The 19,338-nt window shown below is 43.4% G+C and overlaps 10 non-coding genes across 10 annotated transcripts; 4 read left to right on the top strand and 6 right to left on the bottom strand.

The window, feature by feature from the left end:
- Positions 1 to 3,344: 3,344 nt before the first annotated feature.
- On the bottom strand, positions 3,345 to 3,417 carry trnak-cuu (transfer RNA lysine (anticodon CUU)). Its single transcript has one exon. It is a non-coding gene; the product is annotated as a tRNA-Lys (tRNA).
- A 2,734-nt stretch (positions 3,418 to 6,151) lies between these two features.
- On the top strand, positions 6,152 to 6,241 carry trnap-ugg (transfer RNA proline (anticodon UGG)). Its single transcript is given in 2 exon segments — positions 6,152 to 6,187; positions 6,206 to 6,241. It is a non-coding gene; the product is annotated as a tRNA-Pro (tRNA).
- Positions 6,242 to 6,767: 526 nt separating this feature from the next.
- trnai-aau (transfer RNA isoleucine (anticodon AAU)) lies at positions 6,768 to 6,841 on the bottom strand. The gene has a single exon. It is a non-coding gene; the product is annotated as a tRNA-Ile (tRNA).
- A 1,894-nt stretch (positions 6,842 to 8,735) lies between these two features.
- On the top strand, positions 8,736 to 8,825 carry trnap-ugg (transfer RNA proline (anticodon UGG)). Its single transcript is given in 2 exon segments — positions 8,736 to 8,771; positions 8,790 to 8,825. It is a non-coding gene; the product is annotated as a tRNA-Pro (tRNA).
- A 526-nt stretch (positions 8,826 to 9,351) lies between these two features.
- trnai-aau (transfer RNA isoleucine (anticodon AAU)) lies at positions 9,352 to 9,425 on the bottom strand. Its single transcript has one exon. It is a non-coding gene; the product is annotated as a tRNA-Ile (tRNA).
- Positions 9,426 to 11,319: 1,894 nt separating this feature from the next.
- On the top strand, positions 11,320 to 11,409 carry trnap-ugg (transfer RNA proline (anticodon UGG)). The gene is given in 2 exon segments: positions 11,320 to 11,355; positions 11,374 to 11,409. It is a non-coding gene; the product is annotated as a tRNA-Pro (tRNA).
- A 526-nt stretch (positions 11,410 to 11,935) lies between these two features.
- On the bottom strand, positions 11,936 to 12,009 carry trnai-aau (transfer RNA isoleucine (anticodon AAU)). Its single transcript has one exon. It is a non-coding gene; the product is annotated as a tRNA-Ile (tRNA).
- A 2,489-nt stretch (positions 12,010 to 14,498) lies between these two features.
- On the bottom strand, positions 14,499 to 14,572 carry trnai-aau (transfer RNA isoleucine (anticodon AAU)). Its single transcript has one exon. It is a non-coding gene; the product is annotated as a tRNA-Ile (tRNA).
- Positions 14,573 to 17,061: 2,489 nt separating this feature from the next.
- trnai-aau (transfer RNA isoleucine (anticodon AAU)) lies at positions 17,062 to 17,135 on the bottom strand. Its single transcript has one exon. It is a non-coding gene; the product is annotated as a tRNA-Ile (tRNA).
- Positions 17,136 to 19,008: 1,873 nt separating this feature from the next.
- trnap-ugg (transfer RNA proline (anticodon UGG)) lies at positions 19,009 to 19,098 on the top strand. Its single transcript is given in 2 exon segments — positions 19,009 to 19,044; positions 19,063 to 19,098. It is a non-coding gene; the product is annotated as a tRNA-Pro (tRNA).
- Positions 19,099 to 19,338: the final 240 nt, after the last annotated feature.

The following is a 19,338-nucleotide window of genomic DNA, read 5'->3' as shown; positions in this document are numbered from 1 at the left end:
AAAGAAGTTTATCCTGAATTGACTATTGGATTTATCAGTGACTATCTTATACTTATGATCACTCGTTTTGGACACCTCCACAAGGCAAGTGGAAAGATTTTCTCCATGTCTACCGTATCAAACCATTTCATTATCTTCATTACTTCTATCAGGTCACATCTCGGCCTTCGCTTTTCTAGAGAAAAGAGCCTTAGCCTGTTCAGCCTTTCCTGATAAGTATATCCTCTCAGCCCTGGTAGCATCCTTGTGAATCTTATTGCACCTTCCCCATTACCCCTATATCCTTCTTATTATATGGAGACCTGAACTGTAGCCAGCACTCCAAATGTTGTCTAACCTAGGCTCACTGAAAGTTTAATATAACTTCTCTGCTTTTCAATTCTATCCCTCTAGAAAGGAACCCCGGTGCTTGGTTTGTTTTCTTATAGCCTTATTAACCTGCGTCGTGACTTTTAATGATTTGTCTATGTACCCATAGATCCCTTTGCTCCTCTCCTCCATTTCGACTCTTATTATCCAGCAGTATGTGGCCTACTTATTCTTTCTACCAAAATGCACCCCCTCACACTTAACTATATTGAAATTAATATGCCATTTGCACGCCCATTCTGCAAGTTTACTAATGTCTTCCTGTATTTTTCGCATTTTTCTTTTGTATTAACTACAGCACCCAATTAGGTGTCGTCCGCAAATTTTGAAATTGTACTTCCGATTTCCGTGTCCAAATCATTAATGCAAATTGTGAACAACAGTGGCGCCAGCACCGATAAATTGTGAACAACAGTGGCGCCAGCACCGATAAATTGTGAACAACAATCGTCCCAGCACCGATAAATTGTGAACAACAGTGGTCCCTGCACCGATAAACTGTGAACAACAACTGTCCCAGCACCAATAAACTGTGAACAACAACGGTCCCAGCACAGAAAAATTGTGAACAACAATGGTCCCAGCACCGATAAATTGAGAACAACAGTGGTCCCAGCACCGATAAATTGAGAACAACAGTGGTCCCAGCACCGATAAATTGAGAACAACAGTGGTCCCAGGGCTTTTGACATTGAACTTCAGTTGAAACTTTTGCATAAAATGAAAAGAAGTCCCCAAATCGCCCCACGTGAATCTCAAACGCTTTGGGAAGAAGTTCAGTGCAAACAATCAGAACTTTAAAGGCACCTCAGTGACCTGCACTTGCTTTGAATGGGTTTTGTTGGCTATTACATTCGACCGTGAAATCGGCCTCGGCTTTCATCTCACCGAAGCTCACTGTCGCCGCTTTGTATCTGTCAGCGTGTAAGTGACGAGCTTGGATCAGGCACGGGTCTTATCCAATTTTTGCAATATCACAAGCGCCAGGGAAAAGGAACTTGGAGTCGAACTGTCCCTATTCGTGATGAGTTGAAGGAATATGGATCCAAGCAGATCTGGACAGCGCACAGTGCAGTCTCACAGGAGTTCCATATCCACTGTTCAGCTGCTCGGCAATCATAAATTTTAACTGAACTTTACTGTGGCCCGGAGTCACCCTCTGAAATCCAGTCTTTCTCGGACACATTTTTTTCTTAACATTACAACCACTGGTTTAAAAGTGAAAACTACGGTCCGCTTCACTGTGAGTGCAAGAGACAACTTTATAGATGCTGTGTAGCGTAAAAGGCCGGTTCGTTGGACTTGCTCATTTCAACTCATCTTATTTTCAGCAAACCTGAAAATTACTGAAATGGAGGATGGTGAATCACAGCTCGAAAGATCAATGCTGTCCATCACTGGGTGACTGAGTCTTCCAACACAGAGGCATTTAGGGGCAAGGGGAGTTTGAAGTTCAGAAATATGACAGCACCGATTTTCAATCGTGCAAGCTGCACAGCCTTTATTTTTGAAAAGTAAACTGATGATAAGACAGCAGTTATATTTATCGCTGCAAGCTGAAGCTTTCGCTCCGAAAATTAATGGTTCAGTTCGTAAGGCATTGTGTTTCTGTCGCACAATTGCTTATTGATAATGGTTGGTGGTTCAAGTCCACTCACAGAGAGAAGGGGGTAACTGTTACCTTAACATTCATTGTCTCACATTGCCAGGTTTCGAATGTGTCTCTTATTTGCTGCTATCAGCTGAGCACGGCTGATATTCCACCAATTCGCCGGCGATCGGAGAGCAGGCGCCTAGTGGTCCGATGCCGGGTGGTCCGTCCGGTTTTATTCTTATTATGACTTTTATTAGCGAGATTTTACAACTGAGTGGCTTGCTAGGCCTTTTCAGAGGGCAATTAAGAATCAACCACATTGCTGTGGCTCATTTATACTCACTCACAGTTCACATATAAACATCGCATTCATATATACTCACCCACAGTTCATATATAAACATCGCACTCATATTTTTACACCCACAGTTCACATATAAACATCGCTCTCATATATAAACTCATTCGGTTTATAAAGCAACAGCGCGCTCATACACCCACACCCAGTTTATAGTAGCAGATCGGTACCGATCGCCGATAGATCTCTCAGATTCCGAGAGTCCGAAGGAGCAGCGACCGAACAAATCCTGGATCTCATCCTCAACACAGACCGGTCGATCCACCTGTAAAATTACATCGCACTTGGATATCAGGGAGGGTAATGGGTTCTGAGAATGTATCAGGGAGCCTAATGGCTTCTTAGTGGCGATCCATCGGGGCAAGGGGATCTCAGAGAGGGGAAGGGACTGTCAGAGGGTATCAGAGAGTGTAAGGGGATCTCAGAGCGGGGAAGGGATAGTCAGATGTCATCAGAAAGTGTCAGGGGGCTCAGAGAAGGGAAGGGACTGTCAGAGGGCATCGGAGAGTACATTAAGAACTGAGAGAGGGGAAGGACTGCCGAGTCTGAGAGAGTGTAAGGGGGCTCAGGGCAGATCTGTGTAAGGGGCACTCAGTGGGTATGAGAGAAGGTAAAGAACGCTGACAAGGTTCAAAGATGATCATGGACTCTCTGAGGTCAGAGACAGAGTGTATCAGAGAAGTTAAGGAGCTCAGCGAGAATCAAAGAGGGTAAGGGGGGCTCAAGATGTATCAGAGAGGCGAATGGATCCAGAGATGTCATCTTCTAAATGTTACAATTTCTAACCTTCAACATTTTTTATAACAGCAATAAATGAAGCCGATTGAACCGATAATCTGCCGTGTCCCATCTGGAGGGAATGAGAAGGTAGAATCGGGAGGGACTGGATATTTGGCAACGCTCAAGGTTTCATTTCACACAGCTCAGTGTTGTGTCTGTTTTTTAACTGGATTTCATGAACTCGAGAAAAGAGGTTGCAATTTGAAAATTTTATTACCCATTGTGAAAATTAGAACACAAATGCGCCCAAAGTGGGGCTCGAACCCACGACCCTGAGATTAAGAGTCTCATGCTCTACCGACTGAGCTAGCCGGGCTGGTTGCCAAAATTTTTCCCATTCTATTATTGTAGAGAGACAGCTGTTGGCTTTGCTGCAGGGGTTCAGTTCGTTCTGCAATCTCAGGGTTTCTCCTTCTGTGCACCTGATTTTCATTCTGGAGTCAGTCTGATGCCTTTTGCACGTCATTCAGCACCACGCTGAGCTGAAAAGGAACATCGGAACAGGAGAGGGCCATTCAGCCCCTCTTCCTGCTGTGCCATTCAATTCGATCATGACGTGATCTGCAACTCAACTCTCCTTCCCCGCCTTGGACACAAATCCCTTGGAACCCAAACCGAGAAATGATCGACCAATATCAGTCTTGAAAATTTGAATTGAGCCACAATCCACATCCTTTTGGCCGAGAGAGTTCCAGCTTTCGGCCGTATTTTGTTTGCTAAAGTAATTCCTGATTTCTTGCCTGATTGGTCTGTCTCCAATTTCAAGATTAAAACACCTCATTATGGATTCCGCCAACATAGAGAGAGATGACACAAAGATAGACAGAATTATAAGCAGTGTGGATGGAAGAATGAGATTACAGAGAGATATTACTCGATTAAGTGAATGGGCAAAACTGCGGCAAATCGATTTCAACGCAAGCAAGTTTGAGGCCGTCCACTTTGGACCTCAAAAAGATAGATCACAAAACATATTAATGGATGTCACTCCAAAAAATTAACCTTATGACATTTTGTGTGGATTCGCTTGTTTCTGAAGTCTGCCAAACTTTGAAAAGTTACCGAAATATTGCAATAGGAACCTTATGGCCAGTTCGGGGATCGAATCCGCGACCTTGGCTTTATTCGCCCCACGCTCGAACCAACTGAGCTAACCGGCCATGTATACATCTTAGCTTTATGGGCTTACCCACGTGTTGGGTAGTTTGTGTTTATTTTTACACCGGCTGACACGGTTTTTGGACGAATGTTGATAACACCACATCCCTTTAACATTGTTACTTGTTTCTGCATACATTGTCGATGATCTTGATCAAAATTAACAAACAAAGAGCACTTTAATGTAACAAATTAAATTCCGATCAATATTATTTTACTAACAATCAACAGCCCATCCATAAAACACTGCCCCGCGATAAAACCTGTGGGCAGGACCCTGAGCGACTGTGAAAATGATATCACCGCAACGTGATTCCATCACGCTGCGTTTTGACGTTGAGTCAGATGTCTGTCTGTCTATCTGTCTGTCTGTTTATCCGTCTGATTGGGTCTCGGCCTTATTCTCAGGCCAGGCTTTTTGTTTGCTGGCTGCAGGCCTCGCTCCCCGACTGACTGAACAACTGCCGGGCCGTGTGTCAGAATCAATGACTGTGACTGACTGTCTGCCCATTTATGGCCACATTTCTGAGTTCCTGCCTTCGCTCTGTGTCGCAGGCCTGTCTCTGTCCCTTAGGATCACAACACACCCACAAGCTTCACGACTGAACGCAGGTTTGGTCATTCTGTCCTCGCAGGTCCTTCGGAAGCTAATGATTTTGAACTGAATTATTTTTCCTGAGTGTCTTGTGAAGTTTTGTTCAGTGATATGTTTGCGAAAGAGAACGGAGGAAACAGTTCGTGTGCAATTCGCCATTTCTCTACATCGGAATAGAAAACGTGATTGGATGGATAGAAGAGGTCTGAAAGGATGGCCGATCGGCTGTGGGTGGCAGCGAATTCTGCAGTGGCTGCAGTGGTTCATTACCGGTAGTGAAAATGAGGTAATATACTACCACAAGCTGCCGGTGAAAATCATTCAATTTCCCAAACTTGACCCACCGAATCAAATGAAGCTGCTGGGAAAGCTACAAGACAACGCCGGTCTATCGGGCATCGTTTGAAGCAACTGGCAGTTTAAAGTGGCATCTACAGCCATGCAAGTACTGCCATGTGCCGCTGCGATCGCCGAGTGGTTGAAGCGTTAAATTCAAGATCAAATGGAGTTTTCCTTCGCAGGTTTGATTTCTGCTCGCTGAATTATTGTTTAAAGATCCGTTCAATGCTCAAATGAATGAACTGGATCTAACTCACTTCATTTATCTCTCTCAGAGCATGAGAGATACTCGAGCGTGGCCGGCGCTTTTAATTGGGTGCCCAATGTACTCTTGCAAAATTCAAATACACAAAAAAGAATCTTGCCCAATCTGCAACTAAAATTCTGCTACTTTGCAGAACCACCCATTTATAAGCGACTTTATTTACATGAATCTCTCTATCTCTCCTTGTCTCTTGTCTCTATGTTGTCCCCTGATGGACTTCTCAGGCTTCCTGGAACGGTAAAGGCTGATCTAACCTGCAACACCAGCAGGGAAAGGTGAAGGAAAAAAAGACTGAGAAGGTCGGAAAAGTAAAGGTGCAACCCAGCTGATAAATTCGTAGCTAATGTCTCCACATTTTTGTCTCTTCGCCCTCACAGTGAAAGAAAACAGCAATCTGAGTAAAATATACTTATGATAGCTTGTATACTCTGACGATGCCGAGACAGATGCCAATGTAGCTTCAGATGAACTAATTCTGAAAAGTATTATTTGAAAAAACAAGTCGTACAATGTAAACGAATTTAGTAAAGAGAGGCTAATATTGGTGACTGGAAATAGGTCGTGTACAACTTGATATTGCTGTATTTTGGAATAGAAAACGAGATTGGGTGGACAGAAGCGGTTGGAAAGGATAGCCGATCGGCTGAAGACTATGGTGAAATTTTAGACCGGCTGCAGGGCTTTCTAACAAGCGGCTCGTTGGTCTAGGGGTATGATTCTCGCTTTGGGCGTTTTTCTAATGGAATATGCGAGAGGTCCCGGGTTCAAATCCCGGACGAGCCCTGTTATCTCACTGCTTTTTAGTGAAAAGTCACCAATTGGATTCTGACATCTTTGCAGTTGTTCGAATTGAATTATATTTGAGCTCCAGAGGACAAAGTGCAGAAGTTTCCAAGGCGCAACACACACGGAGTAAATAAAATGTCTCAAGATGATGTGGAGATTGAAGCTGAATGTGAATTTACCCCAATTTAGGCGGTCTCATTGATATTAGATGACGGGATCGAGAACCACATATCCAAGTTTGCCGATGACACAAAGATAGACAGAATTATAAGCAGTGTGGATGGAAGAATGAGATTACAGAGAGATATTACTAGATTAAGTGAATGGGCAAAACTGCGGCAAATGGATTTCAACGTAAGCAAGTTTGAGGCCGTCCACTTTGGACCTCAAAAAGATAGATCAGAAAACATATTAATGGATGTTACTCCAAAAAATTGACCTCATGACATTTTGTGTGGATTCGCTTGTTTCTCAAGTCTGCCAAACTTTTAAAAGTTACCAAAACATTGAAATTGGAACCTTATGGCCCGTACGGGGATCGAACCCGCGATCTTGGCGTTATTAGCACCACGCTCTAACCAACTGAGCTAACCGGCCATGTAGACATCTTAGCTTTATGGGCTTACCCGCGTGTTGGGTAGTTTGTGTTTATTTTTACACCAGCTGACAGGGTTTTACAACGAATATTGAATCAACCACATCCCTTAAACATTGTTACTTGTTTCTGTATATACTGTCGAGGATGTAGATCAAAATTAACAAACAAAGAGCACTTTAATGTAACAAATTAAATTCCGATCAATATTATTTTACTAACAATCAACAGCCCATCCATAAAACACTGCCCCGCAAGAAAACCTGTGGGCAGGACCCTGAGCTGCTGTGAAAATGATATCACCGCAACGTGATTCGATCACGCTGCGTTTTGACGTTGAGTCAGATGTCTGTCTGTCTATCTGTCTGTCTGTTTATCCGTCTGATTGGGTCTCGGCCTTATTCTCAGGCCAGGCTTTTTGTTTGCTGGCTGCAGGCCTCGCTCCCCGACTGACTGAACAACTACCGGGCCGTGTGTCAGCATCAATGACTGTGACTGACTGTCTGCCCATTTATGGCCACATTTCTGAGTTCCTGCCTTCGCTCTGTGTCGCAGGCCTGTCTCTGTCCCTTAGGATCACAACACACCCACAAGCTTCACGATTGAACGCAGGTTTGGACAGTCTGTCCTCGCAGGTCCTTCGGAAGCTAATGATTTTGAACTGAATTATTTTTCCTGAGTGACTTGTGAAGTTTGGTTCAGTGATATGTTTGCGAAAGAGAACGGAGGAAATAGTTAGTGTGCAACTCGACATTTCTCTACATCGGAATAGAAAACGTGATTGGATGGATAGAAGAGGTCTGAAAGGATGGCCGATCGGCTGTGGGTGGCACCGAATTCTGCAGTGGCTGCAGTCGTTCATTACCGGTAATGAAAATGAGGTAATATACTACCACAAGCTGCCGGTGAAAATCATTCAATTTCCCAAACTTGACCCACCGAATCAAATGAAGCTGCTGGGAAAGCTACAAGACAACGCCGGTCTATCGGGCATCGTTTGAAGCAACTGGCAGTTTAAAGTAGCATCTACAGCCATGCATGCAAGTACTGCCATGTGCCGCTGCGATCGCCGAGTGGTTGAAGCGTTAAATTCAAGATCAAATGGAGTTTTCCTTCGCAGGTTTGATTTCTGCTCGCTGAATTATTGTTTAAAGATCCGTTCAATGCTCAAATGAATGAACTGGATCTAACTCACTTCATTTATCTCCCTCAGAGCATGAGAGATACTCGAGCGTGGCCGGCGCTTTTAATTGGGTGCCCAATGTACTCTTGCAAAATTCAAATACACAAGAAAGAATCTTGCCCAATCTGCAACTAAAATTCTGCTACTTTGCAGAACCACCCATTTATAAGCGACTTTATTTACATGAATCTCTCTGTCTCTCCTTGTCTCTTGTCTCTATGTTGTCCCCTGATGGACTTCTCAGGCTTCCTGGAACGGTAAAGGCTGATCTAACCTGCAACACCAGCAGGGAAAGGTAAAGGAAAAAAAGACTGAGACGGTCGGAAAAGTAAAGGTGCAACCCAGCTGATAAATTCGTAGCTAATGTCTCCACATTTTTGTCTCTTCGCCCTCACAGTGAAAGAAAACAGCAATCTGAGTAAAATATACTTATGATAGCTTGTACACTCTGACGATGCCGAGACAGATGCCAACGGAGCTTCAGATTAACTAATTCTGAAAAGTATTATTTGAAAAAACAAGTCGTACATTGTAAACGAATTTAGTAAAGAGAGGCTAATATTGGTGACTGGAAATAGGTCGTGTACAACTTGATATTGCTGTATTTTGGAATAGAAAACGAGATTGGGTGGACAGAAGCGGTTGGAAAGGATAGCCGATCGGCTGAAGACTATGGTGAAATTTTAGACCGGCTGCAGGGCTTTCTAGCAAGCGGCTCGTTGGTCTAGGGGTATGATTCTCGCTTTGGGCGTTTTTCTAATGGAATATGCGAGAGGTCCCGGGTTCAAATCCCGGACGAGCCCTGTTATCTCACTGCTTTTTAGTGAAAAGTCACCAATTGGATTCTGACATCTTTGCAGTTGTTCGAATTGAATTATATTTGAGCTCCAGAGGACAAAGTGCAGAAGTTTCCAAGGCGCAACACACACGGAGTAAATAAAATGTCTCAAGATGATGTGGAGATTGAAGCTGAATGTGAATTTACCCCAATTTAGGCGGTCTCATTGATATTAGATGACGGGATCGAGAACCACATATCCAAGTTTGCCGATGACACAAAGATAGACAGAATTATAAGCAGTGTGGATGGAAGAATGAGATTACAGAGAGATATTACTAGATTAAGTGAATGGGCAAAACTGCGGCAAATGGATTTCAACGTAAGCAAGTTTGAGGCCGTCCACTTTGGACCTCAAAAAGATAGATCAGAAAACATATTAATGGATGTTACTCCAAAAAATTGACCTCATGACATTTTGTGTGGATTCGCTTGTTTCTCAAGTCTGCCAAACTTTTAAAAGTTACCAAAATATTGCAATTGGAACCTTATGGCCCGTACGGGGATCGAACCCGCGATCTTGGCGTTATTAGCACCACGCTCTAACCAACTGAGCTAACCGGCCATGTAGACATCTTAGCTTTATGGGCTTACCCGCGTGTTGGGTAGTTTGTGTTTATTTTTACACCAGCTGACAGGGTTTTACAACGAATATTGAATCAACCACATCCCTTAAACATTGTTACTTGTTTCTGTATATACTGTCGAGGATGTAGATCAAAATTAACAAACAAAGAGCACTTTAATGTAACAAATTAAATTCCGATCAATATTATTTTACTAACAATCAACAGCCCATCCATAAAACACTGCCCCGCAAGAAAACCTGTGGGCAGGACCCTGAGCTGCTGTGAAAATGATATCACCGCAACGTGATTCGATCACGCTGCGTTTTGACGTTGAGTCAGATGTCTGTCTGTCTATCTGTCTGTCTGTTTATCCGTCTGATTGGGTCTCGGCCTTATTCTCAGGCCAGGCTTTTTGTTTGCTGGCTGCAGGCCTCGCTCCCCGACTGACTGAACAACTACCGGGCCGTGTGTCAGCATCAATGACTGTGACTGACTGTCTGCCCATTTATGGCCACATTTCTGAGTTCCTGCCTTCGCTCTGTGTCGCAGGCCTGTCTCTGTCCCTTAGGATCACAACACACCCACAAGCTTCACGATTGAACGCAGGTTTGGACAGTCTGTCCTCGCAGGTCCTTCGGAAGCTAATGATTTTGAACTGAATTATTTTTCCTGAGTGACTTGTGAAGTTTGGTTCAGTGATATGTTTGCGAAAGAGAACGGAGGAAATAGTTAGTGTGCAACTCGACATTTCTCTACATCGGAATAGAAAACGTGATTGGATGGATAGAAGAGGTCTGAAAGGATGGCCGATCGGCTGTGGGTGGCACCGAATTCTGCAGTGGCTGCAGTCGTTCATTACCGGTAATGAAAATGAGGTAATATACTACCACAAGCTGCCGGTGAAAATCATTCAATTTCCCAAACTTGACCCACCGAATCAAATGAAGCTGCTGGGAAAGCTACAAGACAACGCCGGTCTATCGGGCATCGTTTGAAGCAACTGGCAGTTTAAAGTAGCATCTACAGCCATGCATGCAAGTACTGCCATGTGCCGCTGCGATCGCCGAGTGGTTGAAGCGTTAAATTCAAGATCAAATGGAGTTTTCCTTCGCAGGTTTGATTTCTGCTCGCTGAATTATTGTTTAAAGATCCGTTCAATGCTCAAATGAATGAACTGGATCTAACTCACTTCATTTATCTCCCTCAGAGCATGAGAGATACTCGAGCGTGGCCGGCGCTTTTAATTGGGTGCCCAATGTACTCTTGCAAAATTCAAATACACAAGAAAGAATCTTGCCCAATCTGCAACTAAAATTCTGCTACTTTGCAGAACCACCCATTTATAAGCGACTTTATTTACATGAATCTCTCTATCTCTCCTTGTCTCTTGTCTCTATGTTGTCCCCTGATGGACTTCTCAGGCTTCCTGGAACGGTAAAGGCTGATCTAACCTGCAACACCAGCAGGGAAAGGTAAAGGAAAAAAAGACTGAGACGGTCGGAAAAGTAAAGGTGCAACCCAGCTGATAAATTCGTAGCTAATGTCTCCACATTTTTGTCTCTTCGCCCTCACAGTGAAAGAAAACAGCAATCTGAGTAAAATATACTTATGATAGCTTGTACACTCTGACGATGCCGAGACAGATGCCAACGGAGCTTCAGATTAACTAATTCTGAAAAGTATTATTTGAAAAAACAAGTCGTACATTGTAAACGAATTTAGTAAAGAGAGGCTAATATTGGTGACTGGAAATAGGTCGTGTACAACTTGATATTGCTGTATTTTGGAATAGAAAACGAGATTGGGTGGACAGAAGCGGTTGGAAAGGATAGCCGATCGGCTGAAGACTATGGTGAAATTTTAGACCGGCTGCAGGGCTTTCTAGCAAGCGGCTCGTTGGTCTAGGGGTATGATTCTCGCTTTGGGCGTTTTTCTAATGGAATATGCGAGAGGTCCCGGGTTCAAATCCCGGACGAGCCCTGTTATCTCACTGCTTTTTAGTGAAAAGTCACCAATTGGATTCTGACATCTTTGCAGTTGTTCGAATTGAATTATATTTGAGCTCCAGAGGACAAAGTGCAGAAGTTTCCAAGGCGCAACACACACGGAGTAAATAAAATGTCTCAAGATGATGTGGAGATTGAAGCTGAATGTGAATTTACCCCAATTTAGGCGGTCTCATTGATATTAGATGACGGGATCGAGAACCACATATCCAAGTTTGCCGATGACACAAAGATAGACAGAATTATAAGCAGTGTGGATGGAAGAATGAGATTACAGAGAGATATTACTAGATTAAGTGAATGGGCAAAACTGCGGCAAATGGATTTCAACGTAAGCAAGTTTGAGGCCGTCCACTTTGGACCTCAAAAAGATAGATCAGAAAACATATTAATGGATGTTACTCCAAAAAATTGACCTCATGACATTTTGTGTGGATTCGCTTGTTTCTCAAGTCTGCCAAACTTTTAAAAGTTACCAAAATATTGCAATTGGAACCTTATAGCCCGTACGGGGATCGAACCCGCGACCTTGGCGTTATTAGCACCACGCTCTAACCAACTGAGCTAACCGGCCATGTATACAGCTTAGCTTTATGGGCTTACCCGCGTGTTGGGTAGTTTGTGTTTATTTTTACACCATCTGACAGGGTTTTACAACGAATATTGAATATATCACATCCCTTAAACATTGTTACTTGTTTCTGTATATACTGTCGAGGATGTAGATCAAAATTAACAAACAAAGAGCAATTTAATGTAACAAATTAAATTCCGATCAATATTATTTTACGAACAATGAACAGCCCATCCATAAAACACTGCCCCGCAAAAAAGCCTGTGGCCAGGACCCTGAGCTACTGTGAAAATGATATCACCGCAACGTGATTCGAACACGCTGCGTTTTGACGTTGAGTCACATGTCTGTCTGTCTATCCGTCTGATTGGGTCTCTGCCTTATTCTCAGGCCAGGTTTTTTGTTTGCTGGCTGCAGGCCTCGCTCCCCGACTGACTGAACAACTACCGGGCCGTGTGTCAGAATCAATGACTGTGACTGACTGTCTGCCCATTTATGGCCACATTTCTGAGTTCCAAATCGCTCTGTGTCGCAGGCCTGTCTCTGTCCCTTCGGATCACAACACACCCACAAGCTTCACGACTGAATGCAGGTTTGGTCAGTCTGTCCTCGCAGGTCCTTCGGAAGCTAATGATTTTGAACTGAATTATTTTTCCTGAGTGACTTGTGAAGCTTTGTTCAGTGATATGTTTGCGAAAGAGAACGGAGGAAATAGTTAGTGTGCAACTCGACATTTCTCTACATCGGAATAGAAAACGTGATTGGATGGATAGAAGAGGTCTGAAAGGATGGCCGATCGGCTGTGGGTGGCACCGAATTCTGCAGTGGCTGCAGTGGTTCATTACCGGTAATGAAAATGAGGTAAGAAACTACCACAAGCTGCCGCTGAAAATCATTCCATTTCCCAAACTTGACCCACCGAATCAAATGAAGCTCCTGGGAAAGCTACAAGACAACGCCGGTCTATCGGGCATCGTTTGAAGCAACTGGCATTTTAAAGTGGCATCTACAGCCATGTAAGTACTGCCACGTGCCGCTGCGATCGCCGAGTGGTTGAAGCGTTAAATTCAAGATCAAATGGAGTTTTCCTTCGCAGGTTTGATTTCTGCTCGCTGAATTATTGTTTAAAGATCCGTTCAATGCTCAAATGAATGAACTGGATCTAACTCACTTCATTTATCTCTCTCAGAGCATGAGAGATACTCGAACGTGGCCGGCGCTTTTAATTGGGTGCCCAATGTACTCTTGCAAAATTGAAATACACAAGAAAGAATCTTGCCCAATCTGCAACTAAAATTCTGCTACTTTGCAGAACCACCCATTTATAAGCGACTTTATTTGCATGAATCTCACGATCTCTCCTTGTCTCTTGTCTCGATGTTGTCCCCTGATGGACTTCTCAGGCTTCCTGGAACGGTAAAGACTGATCGAACGTGCAACACCAGCAGGGAAAGGTAAAGGAAAAAAAAGATTGAGACGGTCGGAAAAGTAAAGGTGCAACCCAGCTGATAAATTCGTAGCTAATGTCTCCACATTTTTGTCTCTTCGCCCTCACAGTGAAAGAAAACAGCAATGTGAGTAAAATATACTTATCGTAGCTTGTATACTCTGACGATGCCGAGACAGATGCCAATGCAGCTTCAGATTAACTAATTCTGAAAAGTATTATTTGAAGAAACAAGTCGTACATTGTAAACGAATTTAGTAATGAGAGGCTAATATTGGTGACTGGAATAAGGTAGTGTACAACTTGATATTGCTGCAAATAGGAATAGAAAACGAGATTGGGTGGACAGAAGCGGTTGGAAAGGATAGCCGATCAGCTGAAGACTATGGTGAAATTTTAGACCAGCTGCAGGGCTTTTTAGCAAGCGGCTCGTTGGTCTAGGGGTATGATTCTCGCTTTGGGTGTTTTTCTAATGGAATTTGCGAGAGTTCCCGGGTTCAAATCCCGGTCGAGACCTGTTATCTCACTGCTTTTTAGTGAAAAGTCACCAATTGGATTCTGACATCTTTGCAGTTGTTCGAATTGAATTATATTTGAGCTCCAGAGGACAAAGTGCAGAAGTTTCCAAGGCGCAACACACACGGAGTAAATAAAATGTCTCAAGATGATGTGGAGATTGAAGCTGAATGTGAATTTACCCCAATTTAGGCGGTCTCATTGATATTAGATGACGGGATCGAGAACCACATATCCAAGTTTGCCGATGACACAAAGATAGACAGAATTGTAAGCAGTGTGGATGGAAGAATGAGATTACAGAGAGATATCACTAGATTAAGTGAATGGGCAAAACTGCGGCAAATGGATTTCAACGTAAGCAAGTTTGAGGCCGTCCACTTTGGACCTCAAAAAGATAGATGAGAAAACATATTAATGGATGTTACTCCAAAAAATTGACCACATGACATTTTGTGTGGATTCGCTTGTTTCTCAAGTCTGGCAAACTTTTAAAAGTTACCAAATTATTGCAACAGGAACCTTATAGCCCGTACGGGGATCGAACCCGCGACCTTGGCGTTATTAGCACCACGCTCTAACCAACTGAGCTAACCGGCCATGTATACAGCTTAGCTTTATGGGCTTACCCGCGTGTTGGGTAGTTTGTGTTTATTTTTACACCATCTGACAGGGTTTTACAACGAATATTGAATAAATCACATCCCTTAAACATTGTTACGTGTTTCTGTATATACTGTCGAGGATGTAGATCAAAATTAACAAACAAAGAGCAATTTAATGTAACAAATTAAATTCCGATCAATATTATTTTACGAACAATGAACAGCCCATCCATAAAACACTGCCCCGCAAAAAAGCCTGTGGCCAGGACCCTGAGCTACTGTGAAAATGATATCACCGCAACGTGATTCGAACACGCTGCGTTTTGACGTTGAGTCACATGTCTGTCTGTCTATCCGTCTGATTGGGTCTCTGCCTTATTCTCAGGCCAGGTTTTTTGTTTGCTGGCTGCAGGCCTCGCTCCCCGACTGACTGAACAACTACCGGGCCGTGTGTCAGAATCAATGACTGTGACTGACTGTCTGCCCATTTATGGCCACATTTCTGAGTTCCAAATCGCTCTGTGTCGCAGGCCTGTCTCTGTCCCTTCGGATCACAACACACCCACAAGCTTCACGACTGAATGCAGGTTTGGTCAGTCTGTCCTCGCAGGTCCTTCGGAAGCTAATGATTTTGAACTGAATTATTTTTCCTGAGTGACTTGTGAAGCTTTGTTCAGTGATATGTTTGCGAAAGAGAACGGAGGAAATAGTTAGTGTGCAACTCGACATTTCTCTACATCGGAATAGAAAACGTGATTGGATGGATAGAAGAGGTCTGAAAGGATGGCCGATCGGCTGTGGGTGGCACCGAATTCTGCAGTGGCTGCAGTGGTTCATTACCGGTAATGAAAATGAGGTAAGAAACTACCACAAGCTGCCGCTGAAAATCATTCCATTTCCCAAACTTGACCCACCGAATCAAATGAAGCTCCTGGGAAAGCTACAAGACAACGCCGGTCTATCGGGCATCGTTTGAAGCAACTGGCAGTTTAAAGTGGCATCTACAGCCATGTAAGTACTGCCACGTGCCGCTGCGATCGCCGAGTGGTTGAAGCGTTAAATTCAAGATCAAATGGAGTTTTCCTTCGCAGGTTTGATTTCTGCTCGCTGAATTATTGTTTAAAGATCCGTTCAATGCTCAAATGAATGAACTGGATCTAACTCACTTCATTTATCTCTTTCAGAGCATGAGAGATACTCGAACGTGGCCGGCGCTTTTAATTGGGTGCCCAATGTACTCTTGCAAAATTGAAATACACAAGAAAGAATCTTGCCCAATCTGCAACTAAAATTCTGCTACTTTGCAGAACCACCCATTTATAAGCGACTTTATTTGCATGAATCTCACGATCTCTCCTTGTCTCTTGTCTCGATGTTGTCCCCTGATGGACTTCTCAGGCTTCCTGGAACGGTAAAGACTGATCGAACGTGCAACACCAGCAGGGAAAGGTAAAGGAAAAAAAAGATTGAGACGGTCGGAAAAGTAAAGGTGCAACCCAGCTGATAAATTCGTAGCTAATGTCTCCACATTTTTGTCTCTTCGCCCTCACAGTGAAAGAAAACAGCAATGTGAGTAAAATATACTTATCGTAGCTTGTATACTCTGACGATGCCGAGACAGATGCCAATGCAGCTTCAGATTAACTAATTCTGAAAAGTATTATTTGAAGAAACAAGTCGTACATTGTAAACGAATTTAGTAATGAGAGGCTAATATTGGTGACTGGAATAAGGTAGTGTACAACTTGATATTGCTGCAAATAGGAATAGAAAACGAGATTGGGTGGACAGAAGCGGTTGGAAAGGATAGCCGATCAGCTGAAGACTATGGTGAAATTTTAGACCAGCTGCAGGGCTTTTTAGCAAGCGGCTCGTTGGTCTAGGGGTATGATTCTCGCTTTGGGTGTTTTTCTAATGGAATATGCGAGAGTTCCCGGGTTCAAATCCCGGTCGAGACCTGTTATCTCACTGCTTTTTAGTGAAAAGTCACCAATTGGATTCTGACATCTTTGCAGTTGTTCGAATTGAATTATATTTGAGCTCCAGAGGACAAAGTGCAGAAGTTTCCAAGGCGCAACACACACGGAGTAAATAAAATGTCTCAAGATGATGTGGAGATTGAAGCTGAATGTGAATTTACCCCAATTTAGGCGGTCTCATTGATATTAGATGACGGGATCGAGAACCACATATCCAAGTTTGCCGATGACACAAAGATAGACAGAATTATAAGCAGTGTGGATGGAAGAATGAGATTACAGAGAGATATCACTAGATTAAGTGAATGGGCAAAACTGCGGCAAATGGATTTCAACGTAAGCAAGTTTGAGGCCGTCCACTTTGGACCTCAAAAAGATAGATGAGAAAACATATTAATGGATGTTACTCCAAAAAATTGACCACATGACATTTTGTGTGGATTCGCTTGTTTCTCAAGTCTGGCAAACTTTTAAAAGTTACCAAATTATTGCAACAGGAACCTTATAGCCCGTACGGGGATCGAACCCGCGACCTTGGCGTTATTAGCACCACGCTCTAACCAACTGAGCTAACCGGCCATGTATACAGCTTAGCTTTATGGGCTTACCCGCGTGTTGGGTAGTTTGTGTTTATTTTTACACCATCTGACAGGGTTTTACAACGAATATTGAATAAATCACATCCCTTAAACATTGTTACTTGTTTCTGTATATACTGTCGAGGATGTAGATCAAAATTAACAAACAAAGAGCAATTTAATGTAACAAATTAAATTCCGATCAATATTATTTTACGAACAATGAACAGCCCATCCATAAAACACTGCCCCGCAAAAAAGCCTGTGGCCAGGACCCTGAGCAACTGTGAAAATGATATCACCGCAACGTGATTCGAACACGCTGCGTTTTGACGTTGAGTCACATGTCTGTCTGTCTATCCGTCTGATTGGGTCTCTGCCTTATTCTCAGGCCAGGTTTTTTGTTTGCTGGCTGCAGGCCTCGCTCCCCGACTGACTGAACAACTACCGGGCCGTGTGTCAGAATCAATGACTGTGACTGACTGTCTGCCCATTTATGGCCACATTTCTGAGTTCCAAATCGCTCCGTGTCGCAGGCCTGTCTCTGTCCCTTCGGATCACAACACACCCACAAGCTTCACGACTGAATGCAGGTTTGGTCAGTCTGTCCTCGCAGGTCCTTCGGAAGCTAATGATTTTGAACTGAATTATTTTTCCTGAGTGACTTGTGAAGCTTTGTTCAGTGATATGTTTGCGAAAGAGAACGGAGGAAATAGTTAGTGTGCAACTCGACATTTCTCTACATCGGAATAGAAAACGTGATTGGATGGATAGAAGAGGTCTGAAAGGATGGCCGATCGGCTGTGGGTGGCACCGAATTCTGCAGTGGCTGCAGTGGTTCATTACCGGTAATGAAAATGAGGTAAGAAACTACCACAAGCTGCCGCTGAAAATCATTCCATTTCCCAAACTTGACCCACCGAATCAAATGAAGCTCCTGGGAAAGCTACAAGACAACGCCGGTCTATCGGGCATCGTTTGAAGCAACTGGCAGTTTAAAGTGGCATCTACAGCCATGTAAGTACTGCCACGTGCCGCTGCGATCGCCGAGTGGTTGAAGCGTTAAATTCAAGATCAAATGGAGTTTTCCTTCGCAGGTTTGATTTCTGCTCGCTGAATTATTGTTTAAAGATCCGTTCAATGCTCAAATGAATGAACTGGATCTAACTCACTTCATTTATCTCTCTCAGAGCATGAGAGATACTCGAACGTGGCCGGCGCTTTTAATTGGGTGCCCAATGTACTCTTGCAAAATTGAAATACACAATAAAGAATCTTGCCCAATCTGCAACTAAAATTCTGCTACTTTGCAGAACCACCCATTTATAAGCGACTTTATTTGCATGAATCTCACGATCTCTCCTTGTCTCTTGTCTCGATGTTGTCCCCTGATGGACTTCTCAGGCTTCCTGGAACGGTAAAGACTGATCGAACGTGCAACACCAGCAGGGAAAGGTAAAGGAAAAAAAAGATTGAGACGGTCGGAAAAGTAAAGGTGCAACCCAGCTGATAAATTCGTAGCTAATGTCTCCACATTTTTGTCTCTTCGCCCTCACAGTGAAAGAAAACAGCAATGTGAGTAAAATATACTTATCGTAGCTTGTATACTCTGACGATGCCGAGACAGATGCCAATGCAGCTTCAGATTAACTAATTCTGAAAAGTATTATTTGAAGAAACAAGTCGTACATTGTAAACGAATTTAGTAATGAGAGGCTAATATTGGTGACTGGAATAAGGTAGTGTACAACTTGATATTGCTGCAAATAGGAATAGAAAACGAGATTGGGTGGACAGAAGCGGTTGGAAAGGATAGCCGATCAGCTGAAGACTATGGTGAAATTTTAGACCGGCTGCAGGGCTTTCTAGCAAGCGGCTCGTTGGTCTAGGGGTATGATTCTCGCTTTGGGGGTTTTTCTAATGGAATATGCGAGAGGTCCCGGGTTCAAATCCCGGACGAGCCTTGTTATCTCACTGCTCTTTCGTGAAAAGTCACCAATTGGATTCTGACATCTTTGCAGTTGTTCGAATTGAATTATATTTGAGCTCCAGAGGACAAAGTGCAGAAGTTTCCAAGGCGCAACACACACGGAGTAAATAAAATGTCTCAAGATGATGTGGAGATTGAAGCTGAATGTGAATTTCCCCCAATTTCGGCGGTCTCATTGATATTAGATGACGGGATCGAGAACCACATCTCCAAG

The sequence above is a fragment of the Heptranchias perlo genome, chromosome 20 (assembly GCF_035084215.1).
Source record: "Heptranchias perlo isolate sHepPer1 chromosome 20, sHepPer1.hap1, whole genome shotgun sequence".
In the NCBI taxonomy this organism is placed as follows: Eukaryota; Metazoa; Chordata; class Chondrichthyes; order Hexanchiformes; family Hexanchidae; genus Heptranchias; species Heptranchias perlo.
Note: the sequence above shows the minus strand (reverse complement) of the source record. Positions and strands in the feature narration are given on the sequence as shown.